This window comes from Arachis ipaensis, chromosome B9, assembly GCF_059453495.1.
Source record: "Arachis ipaensis isolate K30076 ecotype BB chromosome B9, ASM5945349v1, whole genome shotgun sequence".
NCBI lineage: Eukaryota > Viridiplantae > Streptophyta > Magnoliopsida > Fabales > Fabaceae > Arachis > Arachis ipaensis.
Window position 1 is genome coordinate 124,995,750 of NC_142444.1, and position 7,519 is coordinate 125,003,268.

Here is a 7,519-nt window from a genome sequence, read left to right on the forward strand (position 1 = left end):
TGGTGACTTTACTACACCTAATTTCAATTTACATGGAAGAAGCATCTCCATTCCTGCCATTGGAGCAAACAACTTTGAGCTGAAACCTCAATTAGTTTCTCTGATGCAGCAGAACTGCAAGTTTCATGGACTTCCATCTGAAGATCCTTTTCAGTTTTTAACTGAATTCTTGCAGATATGTGATACCGTTAAGACTAATGGAGTAGATCCTGAAGTCTACAGGCTCATGCTGTTCCCTTTTGCTGTAAGAGACAGAGCTAGAGTGTGGTTAGACTCTCAACCCAGAGATAGCCTGAACTCTTGGGATAAGCTAGTCACGGCTTTCTTAGCCAAGTTCTTTCCTCCTCAAAAGCTGAACAAGCTTAGAGTGGATGTTCAAACCTTCAGACAGAAGGAAGGTGAATCCCTCTATGAAGCTTGGGAGAGATACAAAGGACTGACCAAAAAGTGTCCTTTTGACATGCTTTCAGAATGGACCATCCTGGATATATTCTATAATGGTATGTCTGAATTAGCTACGACGTCATTAGATACTTCTGCAGGTGGATTCATTCACCTAAAAAAAACGCCTACAGAAGCTCAAGAACTCATTGACATGGTTGCTAATAACCAGTTCATGTACACTTCTGAGAGGAATACTATGAGTAATGGGACGCCTCAGAAGAAGGGAGTTCTTGAAATTGATACTCTAAATGGCATACTGGCTCAGAATAAAATATTGACTCAGCAAGTCAATATGATTTTGCAGAGTCTGAATGGTATGCAAGCTGCGTCCAACAGTACTCAAGAGGCATCTTCTGAAGAAGAAGCTTATGATCCTGAGAACCCTGCAATAGCAGAGGTAAATTACATGGGTGAACTTTATGGAAACACCTATAATCCATCATGGAGAAATCACCCAAATCTCTCATGGAAGGATCAAAAGCCTCAACAAGGCTTTAATAATGGTGGAAGAAACAGGTTTAGCAATAGCAAGCCTTTTCCATCATCCACTCAGCAACAGACAGAGAATTCTGAGCAGAATCCATCTAGCTTAGTAAATTTAGTCTCTGATCTATCTGAGACCACTTTGAGTTTCATGAATGAAACAAGATCCTCCATTAGAAATTTGGAAGCACAAGTGGGCCAGCTGAGTAAAAGGATCACTGAAGTCCCTCCTAGTACTCTCCCAAGCAATACAGAAGAGAATCCAAAAGGAGAGTGCAAGGCCATTGAATTAATTACCATGGCCGAACCCACAAGAGAGGAGAAGAACGTGAATTCCAAGGAGGAAGACCTCCTGGGATGTCCAGTGATCAATAAGGAGCTTCCCTCTGAGGAACCTAAGGAATCTGAGACTCATCTAGAGACCATAGAGATTCCATTGAACCTCCTTATGCCATTCATGAGCTCTAATGAGTATTCCTCTTCTGAAGAGAATGACGATGTTACAGAAGAGCAAGCTGCCAAGTTCCTTGGTGCAATCATGAAGCTAAATGCCAAATTATTTGGTATTGAAACTTGGGAAGATGAACCTCCCTTGTTCACCAATGAACTAAGTGATCTGGATCAACTGACATTGCCTCAGAAGAGACAGGATCCTGGAAAGTTCATAATACCTTGTACCATAGGCACCATGATCTTTAAGGCTCTGTGTGACCTTGGTTCAGGAATAAACCTCATGCCCCTCTCTGTAATAGAGAAACTGGGAATCTATGGGGTGCAAGCTGCTAAAATCTCACTAGAGATGGCAGACAATTCAAGAAAACAGGCTTATGGACAAGTAGAGGACGTGTTAGTGAAGGTTGAAGGCCTTTACATCCCTACTGATTTCATAGTCTTGGATAATTTATAGTATATTCTCTTCTTTTTATCCTATTTGATTTTCAGTTGCTTGGGGACAAGCAACAATTTAAGTTTGGTGTTGTGATGAGCGGATAATTTATACGCTTTTTGGCATTATTTTTAGTATGTTTTTAATAGGATCTAGTTACTTTTAGGGATATTTTCATTAGTTTTTATGTTAAATTCACATTTCTGGACTTTACTATGAGTTTGTGTGTTTTTCTGTGATTTCAGGTATTTTCTGGCTGAAATTGAGGGACTTGAGCAAAAATCAGATTCAGAGGTTGAAGAAGGACTGCTGATGCTGTTGGATTCTGACCTCCCTGCACTCAAAATTGAATTTCTGGAGCTACAGAACTCAAAATGGCACGCTTCCAATTGTGTTGGAAAGTAGACATCCAGGGATTTCCAGCAATATATAATAGTCCATACTTTGCCCGAGTTTAGATGACGCAAACTGGCGTTCAACGCCAGTTTTCTGCCCAATTCTGGCGTCCAGCGCCAGAAACAAGTTGCAAAGTGGAGTTCAACGCCCAAAATGGCACAAAAGCTGGCGTTCAACTCCAAGAATGACCTCTCCACGTGTAGACTTCAAGCTTAGCCCAAGCACACACCAAGTGGGCCCCGGAAGTGCATTTATGCATCAATTACTTACTTCTGTAAACCCTAGTGACTAGTTTATTATAAATAGAACTTTTTATCATTGTATTAGCAGTCTTGGTTGCTCCGGTTCCCCTCTGGGGCCGAGACCAATGAACACCATTATCACTTATGTATTTTCAACGGTAGAGTTTCTACACTCCATAGATTAAGGTGTGGAGCTCTGCTGTTCCTCAAAGATTAATGCAAAGTACTACTATTTTCTTTTCAATTCAACTTATTCCGCTTCTAAGATATTCATTCGCACTTCAACCTGAATGTGATGAACGTGACAATCATCATCATTCCCTATGAACGCGTGCCTGACAACCACTTCCGTTCTACCTTAGATTGAATGAATATCTCTTAGATCTCTTAATCAGAATCTTCGTGGTATAAGCTGGATTGATGGCGGCATTCATGAGAGTCCGGAAATTCTAAACCTTGTCCGTGGTATTCCGAGTAGGACTCTGGGATTGAATGACTGTGACGAACTTCAAACTCGCGAGTGCTGGGCGTAGTGACAGACGCAAAAGGATAGTAAATTCTATTCCAGTATGATCGAGAACCTCCAAGATGATTAGCCATGCAGTGACAGCGCATCGGACCATTTTCACAGAGAGGAATAAGATGCAACCAACGACAAGGGTGATGCCTCCAGATGATTAGCCATGCTGTGATAGAGCATTTGGACCATTTTTCTGAGAGGATTGAAAGTAGCCATTGGCACCGGTGACATCCTTACACAAAGCCAGCCATAGAAAGGAGTAAGACTGATTGGATGAAGACAGCAGGAAAGCAGAGGTTCAGAGGAATGAATGCATCTCCATACGCTTATCTGAAATTCTCACCAATGATTTACATAAGTATTTCTATCCTTATTTTAGTATTAATTTCGAAAATTCCATAACTATTTTATATCCTCCTGACTGAGATTTACAAGGTAACCATAGCTTGCTTCATACCAACAATCTCCGTGGGATTTGACCCTTACTCACGTAAGGTATTACTTGGACGATCCAGTGCACTTGCTGGTTAGTTATGCGAAGTTGTGAAGATATGTTTAGACCATGGTTCTGTGCATCCGTTTTTGGTGCCATCGCCAGGGAATCAATTTTGAACAATAATTCATTACCAGAGATCACAATTTTGCATACCAGTGACAAAGGTGAGTGTCACTAACGTTGGCTCCACTTTCTTTCTTCCACGTTAGAGTTCACGTTAGCTTAGTTAACATGACTCTTAACGTGGGCTATGATGGCTTCGAGGACGTTATTGGCGATTACTTTTCTCATTAACGTTGCAAGCTAGCTCCCATTCTATGTTAGTGGTCATGTTAGTTAGACTAACGTGGCTGCTAACGTGGTTCTTTCTTGATTTCTTTGTCCTGAAATCAAGCAATAAAGTGCATCAAAGTTCTAATCCACATCATGAGACATGCATTATCCAATTTGTCATCTAATTCATGCAAAATTCCCATGAAATCATGTAAAGTGCACAATGTATGCTTAAATCAAGATGTAAGTAAAATTCCACCCAAAACTTGCTTATGTCCTAAGAAAATGCATGAAACTATCCTAAAACAGTAAAGAAAAGGTCAGTGAAACTGGCCAAAATATCCTGGAATCACAACACCAAACTTAAAGCTTGCTTGTCCCTAAGCAAGTACTAGAACAAGAGAATGATGAATGAAATGCCAAGAGAAATGAGTCATTATTGTGAAAGTCATGTCCTTGGTTTTATGGTGGTTTCATGCATAGCAACTTAGGTTCATTCCTTCACTGGCTTTCAGACCTTTATCATATTCTGGAATGCTCACTTAACTGCACCCTATGAGACTCTTATTCTCTGATCCTTTTTGTCATTTCAGGGTTTATTTGAGTTCTTAGACTAGATGCTCTGTAAGGGGGTGACTCTTTAAGATAAGCTTTCAGCCAGCACTCCCGACCTAGTTGGTTCAAGGTGCTAGGTGTTAAGACACCCCTAAGGACTTACTCCCTCAAGTCTCTTTCCCCCATACATACACACCACAGACACATGGTTTGTTATTTTCTTTCTTGAGACCTTGGTGTCCAGCACCTCTTTGGGTTACTATGCGTTCTGTAGAAAAGGTTACTCTTGATAGTGGACTTTCAGCTGATAATCCCGGGTTAGTTAACCCAAGTTACCAAGTGATAAGGCACCCCTAAGAGCTTATTCATCCAAGTAAATCCCTTACACAGGAACACCACAGACACTTCCCTCAAGATTCAAACCCTTGGTGCCTAGCCTTATTTCTTACTCTTTTTCTTTTATTCCTAACTTTCATTTTTCTTTCCCTTTTCTTTTATTTGGATCTTGTTATTTGGCTAGTCTCATGGGGTGTGTGATGAGCGGATAATTTATACACTTTTTGGCATTGTTTTTAGTATGTTTTTAGTAGGATCTAGTTACTTTTAGGGATGTTTTTATTAGTTTTTATGTTAAATTCACATTTCTAGACTTTACTATGAGTTTGTGTATTTTTCTGTGATTTCAGGTATTTTCTGGCTGAAATTGAGGGACTTGAGCAAAAATCAGATTCAGAGGTTGAAGAAGGACTGCTGATGCTGTTGGATTCTGACCTCCCTGCACTCAAAGTGGATTTTCTGGAGCTACAAAGCTCCAAATGGCGCGCTTCCCATTGCGTTGGAAACTAGACATCTAGGGCTTTCCAGAAATATATAATAGTTCATACTTTGGTCGAGTTTAGACAACGCAAAAGGGCGTTGAACGCCAGTTCTATGCTGCAGTCTGGAGTTAAACGCCAGAAATACGTCACGAACCAGAGTTGAACGCCAAAAACACATTACAACTTGGCGTTCAACTCCAAAAGAAGCCTCTGCACGTGTAAACTTCAAGCTCAGCCCAAGCACACACCTAGTGGGCCCCGGAAGTGGATTTCTGCATCAATTACTTACTTCTGTAAACCCTAGTAGCTAGTCTAGTATAAATAGGACTTTTTACTATTGTATTTACATCTTTGATCAGTTTTATGCTATCTTAGACTTTCATGGGGGCTGGCCATTTGGCCATGCCAAGACCATTATCACTTATATATTTTCAAACGGTAGAGTTTCTGCACTCCATAGATTAAGGTGTAGAGCTCTGCTGTTCCTCATGATTTAATGCAAAGTACTACTATTTTCTATTCAATTCAACTTATTCTGCTTCTAAGATATCCATTCGCACCCAAGAACATGATGAATGTGATGATTATGTGACGCTCATAATCATTCTCACTTATGAACGCGTGCCTGAGAAACACTTCCGTTCTACATGCAACCAAGCTAGAATGAGTATCTCTTAGATATCTAATACAGGGGACCGAGTCCGAGTTATTAGTATCTTCGTGGTATAAGTTAGAACCCATGGATGGCCATTACTGAGATCCGAAAAGTCTAAACCTTGTCTGTGGTATTCCGAGTAGGATCTGGGAAGGGATGGCTGTGACGAACTTCAAACTCGCGAGTGCTGGGCGTAGTGACAGACATAAAAGGATAGTAAATCCTATTCCAGTATGATTGAGAACCTCCAGATGATTAGCCATGCCGTGACAGAGCATTTGGACCATTTTCACAGAGAGGATGGGATGTAGCCATTGACAATGGTGATGCCCTTACAGAAAGCTTGCCATAGAAAGGAGTAGGAAGGATTGGATGAAGACAGCAGGAAAGCAGAGGTTCAGAGGAACGAAAGCATCTCTATACACTTATCTGAAATTCTCACCAATGAATTACATAAGTATTTCTATCTTTATTTTCTGTTTATTTATTATTATTATTCGAAAACTCCATAACCATTTGATATCCGCCTGACTGAGATTAACAAGATAACCATAGCTTGCTTCATACCAACAATCTCCGTGGGATCGACCCTTACTCACGTAAGGTTTTATTATTTGGACGACCCAGTGCACTTGCTGGTTAGTTGTGCGAAGTTGTGAAGTTATGTTTGGACTATGGTATTATGCACCAGTTATTGGCGCCATTGCCAGGGAGAGAACGAACAACAAATTTTACAACCTCAGAGTAACAATTTCGCATACCAGTGTGTTTCAAGCATATGATTCAGGACAGATAGTTGCCTTCCCACCTTATTGGTGAACCAACTTAGCTAATCTATTATAACACCACAAATCTAAGAACTTACTCCACAATATGAATTTCACTCTGGTCTTTGATAACACACATTCTCATTTTATTTGATTAAAAAGAGGCAAGAAGCACAATAAGCAAGATGGAATTGAAAACAGGCAATTTGACTAGCAATTACAGACCTAAGCAATGAGAATACTAAAAACAGAATTGAAAATCCTAAACTACCATGGAAGCATGTTCTATTTCATACATGATTTTCCTTATTTAAAACTTGAAAAAGATGGGACAATGAGGGAACTCCACCACTTTTTACTCATGGGGTTGCCCCTGCTCTCCTTCTTGTTTGTCCTCTTTGTGTCTACTTGTGCTTCCTTGCATCCGTGCTAGTCTGGCTCTTTTCCAGTCTTCAAGTGCCTTCTTTACTGATTCATGACTCTTCTCAACCCTTACTCTTTCTTCTCGTGCTAACTCATCCTTCACTTCATCATATTTTGTGATTCCCGGATGTACATTAGGTAGCTGTCCAACTAAGTATCCAAGCCTTGCTAGCATGTTTACATGATTTCCACTTTCACTCATGTAAACCCCTTCAGAAAATGCCCTGTGCTCGTCAAAGAGTTCTGCTTGTTCTATTTGTTTTCGATGCATCTCATGTATGTGTGCACCTTGATGTGCTTGGATGTTGATTAGCTTCTGGACAGATTCTTGTTGTTCATTTTGCCTTTGTTCTATCCTGTGGAAAGATTCACCCCATTATTTTCCTTGTTCCAATTGCTGCTCCATCATTTGCTTCTGCCACTCCCCTTGTTGATTCGTCCATCTAGAAAATGATTCTTCTTGGCGGTTCATCATTTGTAGCTGGAGCTCCTTCTGTGCCTCTTGATTTTCCCAATATTGCCTAGATAAGCCATCAATAGCTTCTTGTAATTGGTGCATGT

General features: G+C 40.4%; 1 non-coding gene across 1 annotated transcript; it reads right to left on the reverse strand.

Annotated features, from left to right (window-relative positions):
- Nucleotides 1-358: 358 nt before the first annotated feature.
- Nucleotides 359-466, reverse strand: LOC148546208 (small nucleolar RNA R71). The gene has a single exon (XR_015901869.1). It is a non-coding gene; the product is annotated as a small nucleolar RNA R71 (small nucleolar RNA).
- Between the last annotated feature and the right edge of the window lie 7,053 nt (nucleotides 467-7,519).